Genomic DNA, 16448 nt, shown 5'->3' with positions numbered 1-16448 from the left:
TTGGCGTCTGCTCACTGCACAGTAGAATGCAGAGTAGACAGCCGACTTAGCCCACTTGCATATGCTAATTTCCAGTCACATAGGCAGCTCTGACAAGCCCCCTTCACCTGCAGGTATTAGGAGGGCCTAGCTGGTAATCAAGAAAGAACTTTTGGGAAATTATTTTACTTTCTAAGTGTGATTTGTTGTGATTAATCCATAAAATGTTGCTTGGTTTCATGCTGATTGGATTTAAGCTGACATCTCTTACAACAAGTTCGTCTGGTAAACGAGAGGTGGGAGCATCTACCGTATGCTGTGAATGCAGAACACATAACCCTAGGATTTTCTCACTGGAATCTTCTGAGCTACTAGACAGTGCTTACATCTAAGAAACAAACAAAATGAAACAAAACCAAACAGAGTAAATTAAGGTTTTTCTGAAAAGAAAAGGGCAAAGTGATACAGAAAAGTTCAGAAATTGCAACTTTAGAATATTGTGCCAAAAGTAGTAAGTCTATTCACTACTTTAAAAAAACTCTTTCCTGAGTAGAATAAGTTCAGCTGTATGTATAACAATGAATCGCTCTGATTCCATTCTATAGGAAAGGTCAGAGATTAAAGGAAAAAACACTGCAGGGACTTTGCTTACACCTGGTTTGCATAATAGGAAGCAGAGAGGTGGTAGCACACACACCTTTAATCCCAGCACTTAGGAAGCAGAGGCAGATCTCTGTGAATCTGAAGACAGCCTGGTCTACAAAAACCCTGTCTAAAAAAAAAAAAAAAAAAAGGCAAAGCAAAATACATTAGGAAAACATGACTATGCCCCCTTACAAAATATAACACAGAATACATTTTAATTTTTGTAGATGTGCTAATGGTGGTTATGCTTTTGTAATAGTGGACTAGGCTTAGGATACCCAAAGGGTGCTTACAGGGAAAGCTATCTTCAAATAGTATACACATATGCCTAAGTACATATGGTACAGCAGCTATGACAGTCAGGTGAGCGCTGGACTTATGTCAGGATAGCTATGTCTTCTTTCAACTTCCCTGTAGGATTGAATATGGTAAAATTTGGGGGTGGGGGGGGACTTGTTTTGTAGCTATACAAGAAAAGGCTTCAAGATAATGTGGCACTGTTTAGAGTCCCTGCGGCCCCTCCTGCTGTCCGGTGGTTTGGATGGAGTTCAGTCAGGACAGCCATTTCCATATCAGCACTGACTTCCCTGTTGCTAGGTCTAGGAGTGACTTTCCAGTCCTGGGTTCCCTTGACCTCTGAGCGGCATTAGCATGGCTGACAGTTAGTTCTCTTGGGTGTTCCCTTCTTCTCGGCTTCTTTCTGTCTTCTGCTGGTCCTCCTCCTTAAGCATCAGGATGCCTCTGACATGAATTCTGAGCTTCCATGAAGAATCTTATCCTATCCTAAAGCTTTAAATATGTATTTGGAATGGGCATGATAGCACACACCTTTAGTCCCATCACTCGGGAGGCAGAGACAGGCAGATTTCTGAGTTCAAGGCCAGCCTTGTCTGCAGAGTGAGTTCCAGGACAGCCAGGGTTACACAGAGCAACCCTGTCTTGTTGGAATACAAAAACCAACCAAAGTTGTACATGCATACATACAATATACATATTATATATAATGTATACTTAGTGTGTGTGTGTGTGTGTACTCTTTTCCAAAGCACCTCTGCTGATTCCTCCTCTTCCTTCCTTTGCAGAAGCTTGAACCCAGGGCCTTGTTCCTGCTAGGCAAGCTCATCCTCTAAGCTGTATCCATGTCTGCCAGCCCATGGCTGTTAATCCTGCCTCTGTCCTATCACAGATTAGAGCAAAGTTTTTCAGCTTCAACTCTATTGGGGCCAGTAATGTGGGCAGGACCTGTCCTGTGCAGCGTGTTGAATGCCCCAGCCATTTGGTGCAAAGGGCAACTTGCCCCCACAGTTATAACTCTGCCAGCATGTTCTCTGAAGGCAAAAGTGCCCCGAGCTGCAGACCACTGATTGAGATACAGCGCTCCACTTTCCTTACCTTTCATTCATTCCTAATACAACAACTGTTCCATCGTACAAAACGAAGCAGGTCTAGAACATTCCTGTGCCTTACTGACTCAGGAGGATCAGTCTGTAATGCCTACAAACACTTCCCTCACCAGTGCACAACATGCACACACACAGCACACACATACATACACACATGCACGAAGCATACAGATATATGTAGACACAAAACACACACACAAATGGACAGTAGTCTTTTTCGTCTCATACAAATCCTTTTCCACTACTAGGTGGGCACCACCCCGTTTTGACCTTCATTTTTCCCGTGTTGTCCCTCACCACTTCTCATGTTGAATAGTTTTATACTGTTAAGAAACTGTTAGTTTCTAAGTGACTACAGTGATTCCTAACCCAGTCTGAGAATATCAAGAAAGGCTTAGCACCCATCTCCAAGGTTCTGTAGTAATCCCCAGAGGAAAGGATTGCTTACATACAATCAGTCTGATAGTGCAGAGAGGAGGGGTATTAACCAAGCAAAGAGAAGAGCAAACAGTAGATCTGCTTTGGGATTGACTCTCCAGTCCTTCTAGGGAGAGTCTCCTGCCAAGAAGCTATGAGAGGACAGGCATATGGACAGTAAATATAGACGTGAGAATATCCATTAGATAAGCAGAAATAGGAGGGCGCTTTGCGTATCAGAACGGAAAGGAACCCCTGAAATTCCACCTGCTACGCAGGTACAAGAGAGAAGGGTGTATGGAAAATGAAAAACATGGAGCCTGCTGGTTGTTTCTCTAGGGCAAGAAATCCTAAGAGGGCTGAAGAGGTGGCTCAGCAGTTTGGAGCACTGCCTGCTCTTGCAGAGGGTCTGGGTCCATTTCCCAGTACCTACATGGTGGCTCACAGCCACTAATAACTCCAGTTCCAGGGGATCCAACACCCTTTTCTGACCTCTGTGAGATTAGACACACATTTGTTATATACATACATGTAGGCAAAACAGAAAGAGAGAGAGAGAGAGAGTGTGTGTGTGTGTGTGCACACACATAAGTCACTTGTGCTAAAGTACTAAAGAGACAAAGACACTCCCTTATGCTAGTCTGTTTTCTGCTGCGTAACTATTCTTCCTCAGGGATTATTAAATGTTGATTATACCAAACAAACGAAGCTGCCAGCTACGCGTACTCAGTTCTGTCCTAAAGCTGTTTCAGTTTTTATGCTGTAGGAAAAAATAGTTTTCATAATTGGAGGTCCTTGGAGAAAAAATCTTACAAAGGATTAGGAAGTGTTTTCCCTCCTTCTTTGCTCTTAATTTGGGGTTTCGTATGAATGGGCTTGTAGCTAACTGTGGTGGCCATCTATAGTGCAACAACCCTCCCCAAACTGTTGTGGCTAAAAAACACGCTTTGTCATGGCCCCGTGGGAGACTGGAAAGTTGTCCTCACAACTTGTTCATGAAACCCATCTCAGTCAGCTCTCGGCCTGGAGCAGAGTGAACCGGATGAGGCTGTGAGAACCTGCAGGGCGTCAACCAGCAGGTTCCTCCTCACTCTGCCTCTCCCTAGCACCATCTCTGTTCATGCTCCTGGGTTGGTCCATGCTCTCCTGGGGTGGCTCAAGCTCTCCTGGATTGGTTCACGCTCTCCTGGGTTGGGTTGGGTTGGGTTTTATTTGTTGTTGTTGTTGTTGTTTGTGGTGCTTGGAATTGACCCTACGGCCTCATGCTGTAGGCAAACATTCTATTTCTGAGCCAGATTTGCAGCCCCTCCCAGGGCTTTAAAATGTGGCAGCAGGAATGAATGTCCCAAGAGGGCAAAGGTAAAAGCTCCGAGACCTTGGAGCCTTGTCTGAAACACATCAGTTCTGCTGTATTCTACTGCACTGTGGTGATTACAGGTTTACCCCTTACACCTCACAACGATCTGTACAAAGTCGATCCCTTAGATCCCTTAGGCCTGCCGCCTCGCCTTGGAGCTTTCAGGCTCCAGCTGTGGCCCTTCTCCGTACTTACCCTGCTGTTGAGATCAGCAGGACTTGGCAGATGATGTAAATCTCTGGATGTTAATCACCTTTTGAGATGTGAAGAGGCAGCGTGGGGTGCAGGGGCTCCTGAGAGCCATTTGCATAGACGTGCCTCTCAGTGAAGTCTAAAGGAAAGCTGGGAGAGTTGCTAGCTTCAGGACTGTGTCGAGGTAACTCCTGGCCTTTAGAGCACACTAGGCTAGTTCCTCAGATTGGAATGCTGAGGAGAGAGCCTGAGAGCTAACTAACCTCCAAGCTTGGGGGGCGGCTGAGTTGGATGTGGAGGGATGTCTGTGTTCATGTGTCCCCAGGGCTACAAGTGGCTTTTGTGTTACACACAGAGGCCATAGGACAACTTTGGTTTGTAGGCACCATCTGCAGAGGAACCAGGAGACTCAGACTTTTTAGTGACTTTCATTAAAAATAATAAATTTGAGTATTTGAAGTATATAAATGAAACAAAGTTATTATATATCTTAACAGATATATAGTAGAATCAGGAAAATTGGACAAGTTTTATTTGCTTATTTTTTTGTTGTTTGTTTTACTTAGAAATTATTTAAAACCTTCAAGTTTGAAAAACCATGTTGGGGGCTTCTGGAAAGATGGCTCAGTGGCTAAGAGCACTGGCTGCTTTTCCAGTGGACCGGGTCCGACATGGGAGCTCATACCTGTCTATAACTCCAACTCCAGGGACCTTCTGACACCTTCACATGGACGTACATGCAGGCAAAACACAATGAATGTAAAATACAAATAATTTTTTTAAAAAATAAGAAGGAAAGGAAAACATGCAAATACCACCATGCACCTTTTACCCAGATTCCCGCATCATTCAGGATTGTGCTGGTTGCCTTATGCCGTAGGCTTGTGAGTACACTTGCTTGCTCTTTCAGTCATCTGAGCATAATTCAATATATTATATCCTCATACCCCTAAATTCTCGGATGTGCCATCCGAGACAACCTCAGTATTCAATACTGAACCTTCACTTTCTGTTATCCGGCTGTCTTAGTCAGGGTTTCTATTCCTGCACAAACATCATGACCAAGAAGCAAGTTGGGGAGGAAAGGGTTTATTCAGCTTCCTCTTCCACACTGCTGTTCATCAACAAAGGAAGTCAGGACTGGAATTTAAGCAGGTCAGGAAGCAGGAGCTGATGCAGAGGACATGGAGGGATGTTACTTGCTGGCTTGCTCCTCATGGCTTGCTCAGCTTGCTTTCTTATAGAACCCAAGATCACCAACCCAGGGATGGCACCACCCACCTCCCCCCTTGACCACTAATTGAGAAAATGCCTTACAGCTGGATCTCATGGAGGCATTTCCCCAACTGAAGCTCCTTTCTCTGTGATAACTCCAGTTTGTGTCAAGTTGACACACAAAACCAGCCAGTACACTGGCTTTGCCAGCAAATCCAGGAATGACCTTCGGGTCATCTTCCTTCTTCCTTCTAGCGCAGGCTCCTGTGTGGGGTCCTTTCCCTAAGATGTTCTAGACTGTGTCCACTGCCTCTCTATGACTTCATGTCCTGTTATTTTTAGAACAAGGACATACTTTCCCCCCTTTTAAATATAATTTGGGTTTGTTTCCTTGCAACTAGGTTAGAATTATATGATCTAAAAAAAATTCCTCTAAATGTTCTAAAAATGTGAACATAGTATCCTATCTAGAAGACCAATTTAAATAAAATTCAGGTCAAGCAAAGTTAAGAAAATTAGTACAAGTTGAAATGAGAAATAGAAATGTGCTATAGATCAACTTCCAAAAAAATATTTAGAATGCAGTGATTTTTCACTCTTTCCAATTATTATAGATGGTTGATTCAGCACCTGAATTAAAAAAAAATCACGGAAATTCTTGGCATTTAAGTGACCTTAACTGGCTCTATTTAGCTTCATCATGAACTCTTTCTTCCCAGAAAGCCATGAGTACCTTCCTGAGAAAACAGTAGGAGGTTTTCTTCCAACTTTGGCTGAACATATTCAACAAACAAAAGTTTGTATTATCTGCCAGACACTGGGGTGGGCACCGGGAATACAGAGGAGAATACAACAGACTCTGTATTCCACAGTATACAGTAAACGGCAGTCAGAGAGGCGGATGTGCCACGGAACACAGGCATTTCCACTGGGATGCTCTGTAGCTACGCTGTTGGGGGAAATGGCCTAAATGCATTCCCAGCCAAAGAAGGCTGTCCCCATGGTTGCTATAAGAGGAACATCCATCTGTAAGAAAAATGTGGACCTGGCATTTTTCCTGGTCTGGTGCATTAAAAATGACTAAACCACACCGAGTGCTTTTTAGTGTGGCAGTCTTTTTAAGAGATGGTGCGGTGTGATGGATTCCCCCAAGGTCTGGAAGGTCTGAGCTTTTGCTTCTTTTGTACTGTATGTATGATCTGCCCAGGGATTCACTTTTTAAAGAGAAATAGCAGTGAATTTGAGTTTGTCTATTTGTTTATTCATCTTCCCCAACAGTATCCCAGATTAGTGTGTAAATATTATTTTAAGATAGGAAACAGTTTTAATTGCATTTTTTATTTATTTTTTGTGTGTGCATGTTTGAAGGTGAGAGGACAGCTTGCTGGAGCTGATCCTCTCCTTCCACCATGTTGGTCCTGGTGATCAAACTTAAGTGGTCAGGCTTGGTTGCTGACACTGAGCCATCTCTCTGGGCTAGAAAAAAAACTGAAATCTGAGTACTAGGCAACTTTTAGAGAGAGAGAGAGAGATTGAAGATTTACTAACTTGATATGAATGAGTCTTTGCCTGCACATGTGTATATATACAATTTGCACAAGCCTGAACCCACAGGGCCTGAAGAGTGGTTCAGATCTCTAGAACTGATGGTCCTGAGTCTCCGTGGTGGTGCTAGGAACTGAACCCTGGTCCCCTGCAAGAGCAGCAGAAGCTCTCAAGCACAAGCCACCTCTCCAGCCATCCTCTGATGCTTGGATGATGCAGGCTTTATTCTAGACTTTCTCATGTGGCAGGGTCTTAACAGAGGTCATTTCATCCATGGTCTAAGGAGCCCTCTATCACTCATGAGTCTGACTCCTGCTGGGAATATCACTGGCTTTTTGCAAACACTAAACCTTAGGCTGGGGTTAAGATACTGATAATATGCTGAGAAGAACACAACCACAATCTATGTGTGTTTCTGTAAACATAGCATCACATCCCCAAATGAGTATAGAATAACTAATTAGTTAATCTTCAAATAAAATTGTATTGCTAGAAAGATTGATATGTTTCACAGCATTCTCAACGTAAGAATGAAGAAAATGTAATAGTGACCTGTCTAGACCTCATGTTGTATATTTAATTTTTACTTTCTTTTTTTTTTTTTTTTTTGAAGACAGGGTCTTACTATGAATCCCTGCCTGGCCTGGAATTTGCTATGTAGACCAGGCTGAACTCAAACTTATGGAGCTCCACCTTCCTCTACCCCACTAAGTGTCGGCGTTAAAGATGTCTACTATTCTCTTAACACAGTAACTAGATCTAAATACATCACCTGAACAAATCAGCTTTGATTTTTTTGTTTTTGTTTTTGTTTTTGTTTCCTTTTTTTTTTTTTTTTTTTTTTTTTTCGTTTTTTTTTTTCGAGACAGGGTTTCTCTGTGTAGCCCTGGCTGTCCTGGCACTCACTTTGTAGACCAAGCTGGCCTCGAACTCAGAAGTCCGCCTGCCTCTGCCACCACGCCTGGCTTCAGCTTTGATTTTTAAATATAGAGTTAGAGATTGATCCTCCACTTTACATGGGTTACGCAGGCTCTGTGTGAAGCTCTGGTTTTATGTTTTCAGAGCTATGAGTTTAAAAGGCTCTAAGGTACCTGAAAGGAATTTAAAAGGAACCATGAATTTAATCAAAGATAGGAAATGTCTGTATTGTTAAGTCACTACATATAAATCCGTTTTTGTTGTTGTTGGCAAATACCAACCTAAGAAAACTATTTCTTTACTTTTTTACTAAATTATTTTATTTATTCCAAACCTTGCCCCCCTCCTGGATCCCCCACAGTTCTTCAACTCATCTCCTCTCCCCTTTGCCTCTGAGAGAGTGCCCCCCCCCCAATTATTTCTTTATTTAAAAAAAAAAAAAAGGTATGTATTTTAGCTGGGAAGTGGTAGCACATACCTTAACCCCAACACTCAGGATGCAGAGGCAGCTAGGTCTCTGTGAGTTTGAGGCCAGCCTGGTCTACAGAGTGAGTTCAAGGACAGCCAGCACTACACAGAGAAACCCTGTCTCAAAAAAAGAAAAAAGAGGAAAAAAAAAAAAAAGACAAAAAACACCAGCAGATTTGGTGCCCTTGTGAGGCCTCACCTGATGCTACCGTACCCTGTGGTAGTAAGGACAAACCAGTTCCCTCTTGTGCCTTGCCAAACCCCCTCATGAGGGCCCAGGACTATCAACAGGGAGGAATTCAACACAGGAACGAGGGGGAACACAAACACCTCACCCATAGCGTTCTTGAACTTCATCCTCTAATCCTGAATTGTTTGTAATTTACTTGCTCACATTTACTTAAATTTGCTTAAATTTAACCCAGTGAGATGGCTCAGTAGGTGAAGGTGCTCCCTGCAGAGCCTACAGACCTGAGTCCAGTGTCTGGGACCCTAAGGGTGCAGAAGAGAACCAGTTTCCAAAAGTTTTCTCTGACCTCCACGTGCATGAGGTTGCATGTACACACATATGTGTCAATAAAAATGCAATAAAAATTAGCCATTATATTTAAAAACTAAAACTGCATTTGACTACATTCACTGACATCCAGTCTTTCTTGGTCACGGCAGCACACACCTATAATCCCAGCACTCAGAAGGCTGAGGCAGCCGGGCCATGAGTTCTAGGCCAGTCCGGCCCTCACAGTAAGGCCCTGTTCCTGCTGTTTCTGTTTAGTGCTAGGATAGAGTGCACGGCACCGTCTCCAGGGCCTGGCGTTACTCTGACACTCATCCCTCAGTTGTCCTAACCACATTTCAAATACTCAGAAGCCGGATGTGGCTAGCAGTGAGAGCTCTTGCAGTGTAGATCAGAAATGTTTACGTCATCATAGGACAGTGGGTCTCAGCCTTCCTAGTGCTGTGACCCTTCAATACAATTCCTCATGGTGCAGGGACCCCAACCATAAAATTACTTTCATTGCCACTTCATAACTGTAATTTTGCTGCTATTATGATCTGTAATGCAAATATCCGTGTTTTCTGATGGTCTTAGGTGACCCCTGCAACCCACAGGTTGAGGACTGCTATGGCAGAAAGTCTACATTGTTGTCTTAGATCTCTCGTCCTCTTACCTCTCTGTGCCTACCACACCTTTCTCTTCTTTCTTACCTATTTAAGAGCAACTTATTATTACAGATTTGTGTGTCAGGTGTTAGTTAAGGTAAGCAGTGCTTCTAGACAGCCCTGTCAATGCCCATTTTCTGGGTTCAGTGCCTGGGCCTGTACTTTCATTGTTGATCCTATGTGAAGATTTAGGTCGACGTCTGTCTAACTTTGAGACAGGACACTTTCTGCTACCTTCTGCCATCCACTTTCCTCTAAAGATAAAAGAAATGGGACAAACTTAAGATTAAAAAATACAGACCTGGCAAGGTGACACATACCTTTAAGTACCAGCACTTAAAAAGCAGAGGCAAGTGCAGAGGCAAATCTCTGGGAGTTTGCAGGCCATCCTGGTCTACATAGCAAGTTTCAGGCCTGCCTGGGCTATATAGAGAGAGACCCAGTCTCAAACACAAACAAACAAACAGGATCCAAGAACAGTTTGAGTCTTGGTCTTTCCTCTTGCTGTCTTTGTCACTCCAGACAGCTTTAGTGCTGGTAAGCCTTAGTTTTCTAATGTGTCACTGGTCAGATTCCTGGAATTACCAACGAACAATGATTTTTTTTTAAAGCTCTGAGTTGGGGTTTAGGGAGAAGACTCGTTGGCTAAAGTGCTTGCTGTGTGAGAATGAGGGTCAGAGTCCATTTCCCTGGCATCCCATAAATGCTGGATATGGCCGTGTGACCCTGTAGTCTCCGCAGTGGAAACTGAGACAGGAAAATCCTGAGAGCTCAGAGGCCAGCCAGTGTGACGGTCAGTGAGCTGAAAGTCTTGTGAAAGACCTTGGCTTCAGAAAACAATGTGGAGAGCAGAACAGGAAGACGGCTGACTCGACCTCTGACCTCTGTGCACAAGTGCAGGAGCACACACTTATGCCAGACACAAAGGACAAAATGGGCTGCAAAGGTGGGAAATGCATAAGAATAAGACCTATTTTTTCCCCCTGATTTATTTTTTTTTTAAGTCTATATTGTCGGTGAGATGGCTCAGTGGGTAAAGCCACTTGCCACACCAGCTTGTTGACCTGAGTTCAGTCCCTAGAAACGGTAGTGGAAGGACAAAACTAACCCTGAAAGTACCCTGTGACCTGCACATGGGTGCTGTGGCACCCACACACCCACATCCTTCACACGTGCAAACACCTCTCAGACACACAAATAGATCAGGTCTCAATTTCTTTGTTTTGAGACAGGGTGTTGCTTTGTAGCTCTGGATAGCCTTGAACTCTTGCCCCACCTGCCTCAGCCTGGGATTGTAGACAGGAACTCAAATGTTGTCTCAAAGTTAACGTCTTCATTTTCCCCTAGAGTGACTTTTGTTTCGGGTGTGTGGCCCAAGATGGACTCAGATCCTACTCCTCCAGCTGTGTGAAGGCTGGGATTCAGGCCTGGGCAGATATGCCTCCCTTCTCAGTTCTTTTGAGTTTCACTGAAGCTCTTGGAATTCCGAGGTCACAGAGACTCCCGTTTGCAATGGGAAAGGATATGAGGATGCATTCACAGCACACTCGGACTTCATGGCTGCCACGGTCATCCTCATACCCAGCACACTTGTGGACATTTGTCCAGATGCCTGCTTCCCCCAGCCACCACACAAACTCACAGGTGTTTCTTCCTCTCGCCAGCTCGAGGCAGGAGCCATGCTCACAAATCTTGGACACTCTCATGCCTACTTTTTAAAAAATTATCTCCTTACATCATTGTTCCCTTTTGCCTTGCAGTCTGTGGTGTTGTTTGTTAGACAGGGTCTCACTATGTAGCCATGGCTGGCCAGGAACTCCCTATGTAGAACAGGCTGGACTCAAAAACCAGCTGGCCCCTGCCTCTTGAGTGATGGGACTGAAGGCTTTGTACCACACCTTGCTGCTCAGACGTGGTGTCCTGGCCCTAAGCTATTAGTTTTGTTAGCCTTCCATTATTTTTGTGCTGTAGAGGTGTATTCTTTTACTGCCACACTATTTCAGTCCCCTCCTGGGTCTTAGCCTTATGTCATACCCCTTTCCTTTATTTCGAGACAGAGCCTTGCTATGCAGCCCAGGCTGACCTCACAGTCTCCTGCCACATCCCCCCAGCACAGGGATTACAGACGTAAACCACCAAGCCTGTCTGTCTTCCTCGCTCTCTTATGGATGTTTTGACTTTCTGTCCCTTCAACCCTGAGCCAGGTGTGGGGCTAAGCTCAGGGGTTGAACACTCACCTTGCACGAATAAGGCCACAGGATCGATCCGCAGCGCTACAGAAGTGCCGACAATAACAATGATTGTGATGATGGTGATGGTGGTGAATAAATTATATGGCTATATTAGCTTTCAGAATCTAGCTTTTCCATCCCTCATAATTTATGAATTATACAGCCTTTGCTTGACTATGTCTCTGCAGTTATACTTTGTGTTGCTGTGTATTTTAAATATGTCTCTTACTTTCCATTTTCTAATTAGTGTTAATGTTACCTTGTAATAATAGATATTATACAAAGTTTCCTCTTTCTGTGCCAGTGCTGAGAACGTAATAAATATTTAATGAGTATTTGTTTGTTAAATAGTATTTATGACGGCTAGAGTGGCAGGCAAGCATGGTAGCAGGAGGGTGATTTTCAGGGGCCGTTTGTTTGCTCGTAACTGACAATCTCTGCTGGTCGGTTTGCTGCGCATGGTTTGGAACTAACCTTGCACTCGCTCACTCTTCCTTTTTGAGAGATTAGTCACACTTCCTGTACTTCTGGGAAGGGTGTTGTGCTGGGCTCTTGACTGCTCTCGTTAGTTCATTCCTCAGAAATGTCTTTCTGATAGGAGTTTTCTAGACTCTTGAAGATAAAAGGAGGTTCTCTTATTTTGTTTTTTGACAGTGTGATGTAAGAGCTGATACTTTAATAGCTCTATATGGATAAATAGAGGATTTTCCTTGGCTGTTTATAGCATACAGGCATCATTTCCTAGTATCAGCATTATAATTAACTCTATTAGGAGATGTGAAAGATATACCTACACCCCAAAGAACATTCTGGGAGTTTTCAGTCCACCGATTTAATAGTAGTGTGAATTTCTTTTTTTTTTTTTTTAAGATTTATTTATTTATTAAGTACACTGTAAGTACACTGTAGCTGTCTTCAGACACTTCAGAAGAGGGCACCAGATCTCATTGCAGATGGTTGTGAGCCACCATGTGGTTGCTGGGATTTGAACTCTGGACCTTCGGAAGAGCAGTCGGGTGCTCTTACCCACTGAGCCATCTCACCAGCCCTAGTGTGAATTTCTACATCTTGTTCCGAAGGCAGGTAGAAGAAGACTGGCTTCTAGGCAGCTAGGATGAGGGTCTTAAAGCCCACACCCACAGTGACACAACTACTCCAACAAAGCCACACCTCCTAATAGTGCCCACTCCCGGGGCCAAGCAGATACAAACCATCACTCGGCTGCTCAAGAGTGGCAACCTGAGTTCAGTCCCTAGGACTCATGTAAGGGAGGAGAGAACTGATCCCACAGAGCTGACCCAGGTCTCCACATACAGGCCAGGGAACCTGCATGCCCTGACACACACATCACCCATGGGAGGAAAGAACTGACCCCAGAGAGCTAACCCAAGTCTCCACATACAAGCCAGGGAACCTGCATGCCCTGACACACACACATCACCCACGTTCATCCAATGATAACTAGTTAATTAGATAATTAAATTTAGAATTCACAGTTGTGGCTTGGATGATGAGCTTGTAGCTAACTGAAGCCCTGCACTGTGTACAAGGTAAACAGTGTCACCGCGCACCTGGAGTAGACCTCGGGCCTTATGTCACCACGCAGCTGGAGTAGACCTCTCTGGCTTTACTTTTATCCCCATCTTACAAATGAGGAAATTGAGATTTAGAAAATCTAACTTTCTCTAAAATCTCTATAGAGTCATAAATGAATGAACAGGTTTTGCCGGGCAGTGATGGCTCACACCTTTACTACCAGCACTTGGGAAGCAGAGACAGGCCGATCTCTTGAGTTCCAGGCCAGCCCCTCTACAGAGTGAGTTCCAGACAGCCAGGGCTACACAGAGAAACCCTGTCTCAAACAACAACAACCAAAGGGCAGGTTTCTCAGCTTGAACTCTTGACCCTAAATCTAAGTATTTTTAATTTAAAAACTAGTTATTTTAGTCTGAGGTTAAAACGATGGCCTTGGTGTGCCTAGAGGTACGTGTTGCATTATAGGAGCATAAATACAAGACACTCTCCCCATCCTCTCTCAGAGTATAAATAAAAGAAGGAAGGAACTGGCTGCAGCGGCCCATATGTGTAATCCACCACTTGCTGGACTGGATCATGGGTTCAAAGCCAGACTGAGCAAGTTGGAGCAAACCTGGGCAACGTACCATAATATCCTAGTTAGAAAAAAACGAATGCACAACAAGGAAAGAAGGGAGATGGGGCAATTCCAGGCAGGACTTCAAGGACCACCTGAAGTATTAGACGCTGTGGAGTGAGTGTGCAATAGAAATACAGAGGCTTGGCTTTAACCACGCATGCATCATGGACTATATCTCTGGTCATTATGAACCAAGTGGGGCTGGAGATGGAACTCGCTGCAGAGCACAGATGTGCCCACGTTCACATCGGCGGTTCAGCTTCCAGCCCTCAAAATGAAAGGTAGCCAGGGTTGGGGCCAGATAGAGTGGCACCATTTAAAACCTGAACTCTTCTCTCACTGGGGCCACTCAGTCATGTCTGTCTGGGTGGCGGTTCATCCCATACAAGCATATCTGCTTTGATGTGGTTGTTGGGCATCTGTTACATACCTGCCACAGTGGAGCTGGGATGGTAGGTAGTAGTGTTTAGAAGTGGATTCAGTTCTGGGTGGCAGAAAACCGTGACTCCCATTGGCTTACCAAGCTGGAAATTTGTTTCTTTGACCCCACAGGATTGGATTTGATGTGATATAAGCCTGTTTCTGTACCCCATAATGTCAGTGGAACAGACCTGTCTGCCTTACCGCTGTGCTGTCCTTGGCCTCAAACTCTTGTCTAGAGATGGTAGGATTTGCATTCCAGGCACCCGGATGGAGACAGGCTTGGGGGGATATCATCCTGTGCGTTTGGGCAGGTATTATGAAGGTATCACATGGTACTTCCCCTTGCTGTCCTTAGTCAGAACTTAGTGACTCAGCTAAACCTCCATCCTCAGCAGCCATGACCCAGATAGAAATGTTACAATGTAAGATGGGAAAATCCCTTGCTAATCATTATATTATCAAGGTCACAGGGCTGTGGTTTCCTGGAGACTAATACTGATTTGGTTTATTGTTTTTTACAAAGAAATAATCATAAGTGGGTCACAAAGGACAGCCCTCGTTTAAAACGAGCAGAGCTGCCCTGTTCCTGCCACAGGGCTTATTACAAGATAGGGGAGGAACTGAACTCAGCTCCTGTTAGCATTCTCACCATGTGGAGAGCAACACAAGAGCTGGCCACAGAACTAGGGGGTGTGGGAGTCTGAAAAGTTGCATGTTTCTGGGAGAAAGTCACAAAGCACCTGGGGTAGCTTCTGTGATCTGAGCAGGTGACACTGGATTTGGCAACACAGATGTCACTGCTGGGCGGCATAAAAGCAGTATTAGTGGTAAATCGCTGAGAGCTGGCATTGGGTTGGAGCGGGCTCTGAAGGTGAGTGGTTGAGGAGGCCGCAGCTATGAGAGGCTCTGCTGTCTGGGGAGGGACACCCCAACACAGTGTCTGCCTCTGGGGTTGAAGGGGTGGCATGTTTCCATTCAGGTGCTAACAGAGGGACTGGAGAGTTGGATGGCTTAGTGGTTAAGAGCACTGGCTGGGGCCAGGCGTGGTGGCGCACGCCTTTAATCCCAGCACTCGGAAGGCAGAGACAGGCGAATTTCTGAATTCAAGGCCAGCCTGTGTTGCGGCCTGCCCGCAGTCCACAACACGAACGGTTCAACTGAGAATGGCAGTTCGCTGAAAAGAGAGGAATCTAGACGGGGCGGAAGAAAGAATGGAGCTAAGACAAATCCTGATCAAAGCTCAATTTTACTATTTCCAGACACTCAGTTATAAAGGAAGGGGGAGGGAACCCAATATCCCGCCAAGTAACTCAGGGTCCAGTAGCAGGACGAACACGTGTGTGCCTCCAGGCAGCAAAGGCAGGTTCCAGCAGTAGGTAGGCGTGACAGGACGAATGAGCCGGTAGCTCCACCCTTGAGCAAGCAGGTTCCAGGCTGGGGGAAGGGAGGCCACAAGCCTGGTCTACAGAGTGAATTCCAGGACAGCCAGGGCTACACAGAGAAACCCTGTCTCAAAAAAAAAAAAAAAAAAAGCACCGGCTGGTTTCCCAGAGCACCTAGGTTCGATTCCCAGCACTGAAATGGCATTCACAGCTGTCTGTAACTCTCGTTCTAGGAAAGTTGACACCCTCATACAGACATACATGCAGGCAAAATACCGATGCACGTGAAGTAAAACTAAGTACGTTAAAAAAATATAAAGATATGGAGGAGAGACTGGGTTTAAACTTCCAACAATACATTGCTTTTTACTTGTGGGAAAGAGTTTACTCTGTTTACCGATGCGCATTGCCAGAGAAGTTTGTATGCATTGGAAACATTTTTAGAAGCTATCTAGTTGCTAAAAAGTTTTCCAAAATAGAAATATTTCAATAAAATGATAACTGTAGAAAGATCAGTCCTTAATTACATGGGTACATGAAACATGGCATAGCTAGTCGGTGAATGCATTCCTTGAGTACCTCCTGTCCAGGCATCATCCGAGGCCTGAAACACCAGTGAAAACAGGAGTGTTTGCTGTAGGAGCTGAAGGGGAGGCCGCTTCTGTTACTGAAAAGTCCTGTGAGCCATATCTGAGTGCCAGGATAACACTAGAAGCACTTGGGGTGACCTTTAGCTTGGATGGAATGGGTTCAAGTTGGAAAGAAGAAGCAGTACAAAGGTCCCCAGGCAAAGGATTGTGTCTGTCAGGTAACAGGAGCGTCGGGAGGCTGGGGTGGCTGAACAGTTATCCAGGAATAGCATGGGAGGAGGTGGGCAGAGAGTGCTCACACATCAGTCCTAAGGCCTGTGATCCAGGGCCTTCCCTAAAGGGTATTGGATTTGTTTTGGGTTTG

The sequence above is a fragment of the Mus caroli genome, unplaced genomic scaffold (genome assembly GCF_978045245.1).
Source record: "Mus caroli unplaced genomic scaffold, Mus_caroli_1 scaffold_4, whole genome shotgun sequence".
Taxonomy (NCBI): domain Eukaryota; kingdom Metazoa; phylum Chordata; class Mammalia; order Rodentia; family Muridae; genus Mus; species Mus caroli.
This window is presented reverse-complemented; position numbering follows the sequence as displayed.